Source organism: Nilaparvata lugens, chromosome 10 (assembly GCF_014356525.2).
Source record: "Nilaparvata lugens isolate BPH chromosome 10, ASM1435652v1, whole genome shotgun sequence".
In the NCBI taxonomy this organism is placed as follows: domain Eukaryota; kingdom Metazoa; phylum Arthropoda; class Insecta; order Hemiptera; family Delphacidae; genus Nilaparvata; species Nilaparvata lugens.
The window spans coordinates 17,312,622-17,313,964 of NC_052513.1; positions in this window are offsets into that span (position 1 = coordinate 17,312,622).

A 1,343-nucleotide genomic window follows, 5' to 3' on the forward strand; every position below is an offset into this window, starting at 1 on the left:
TTTTTCTTCTTCCCCTGTCTTCTTCTTCCTCTTCTTCTTCATCTTCTCTTCTCTCCACTCACTCATTGTCTTCTCCTTTCTATCCTCGATCTCTTCCCTTTTCTCATTCTTATTCTCACACCCATTCTTAAGCTTCCCGGCCTTTGTATGCTTCACCACTCAATTTGACCGACAAGAGAACACTTCCAAAATAATAGAGACGATCGAGAGACGCTGCTGGTGTTGAGTAAGCTGCTAGTGTCACCCGGTTACGGCGCCCGACAAACTCCATTGATTGACTGCCTCATTGATTGATTACTCTTGATTGATCGAATTGATTGATTGGCCCTGACACAGCTGACTTTGAATGAGGCACAACCTTGTGAAACGATTTGATAATGAATAATAGGGGTTGGAAGCAGAGAAGCGTTTTAAAAAGGGAAAAGGAAAATGAAGGAGAGAGAAAGAAGGGTGTTTGGAGGGAGTGAGAAGAGAAGATTGATGAAAAGGAGGAAATTAGAAAAGGGGAAAGGATTCAGTAAGAATAATAGGGAATTGAAAGCAGAGAAGCTTTTTAAAAAGGGAAAAGGAAAATGAAAGAAGAGAGAAAGAAGGATACTAGGAAGGAGTGAGAAGAGATTATTGATGAAAAGGAGGAAATTAAAAAATGAGAAAGGATTCGGTAAGAATAAGAGGGAATTGAAAGCAGAGTAGCGTTTTGAAAAGGGAGAAGGAAAATGAAAGGTGAGAGAAAGAAGGGTGTTTGGAGGGAGTGAGAAGAGAATATTGATGAAAAGGAGGAAATTGGAAAAAGAGAAAGGATTCGGTAAGAATAATAGGGAATCGAAAGATGAGAAGCGTTTTATAAAGGGAAAAGGAAAATGAAAGGAGAGAGAAAGAAGGGTGTTTGGAGGGAGTGAGAAGAGATTATTGATGAAAAGGAGAAAATTAAAAAAGGAGAAAGGATTTGGTAAGAATGATAGGGGATGAAAGCAGAGAAGTGTTTTAAAAAGGGAAAAGGAAAATGAAGGAGAGAGAAAGAAGGGTGTTTGGAGGGAGTGAGAAGCGAATATTGATGAAAAGGAGGAATTGGAAAAAAAAGAGAAAGGATTCGGTAAGAAAATAGGGAATCGAAGATGAGAAGCGTTTTATAAAGGGAAAAGGAAAATGAAGGAGAGAGAAAGAAGGTGTTTGGTGGGAGTGAGAAGAGAATATGATGAAAAGGAGAAAATTAAAAAAGGAGAAAGGATTTGGTAAGAATGATAGGGATGAAGCAGAGAAGTGTTTCAAAAAGGGAAAAGGAAAATGAAGGAGAGAGAAAGAAGGGTGTTTGTAGGGAGAGAGAAGAGAAGATTGGTGAAAAG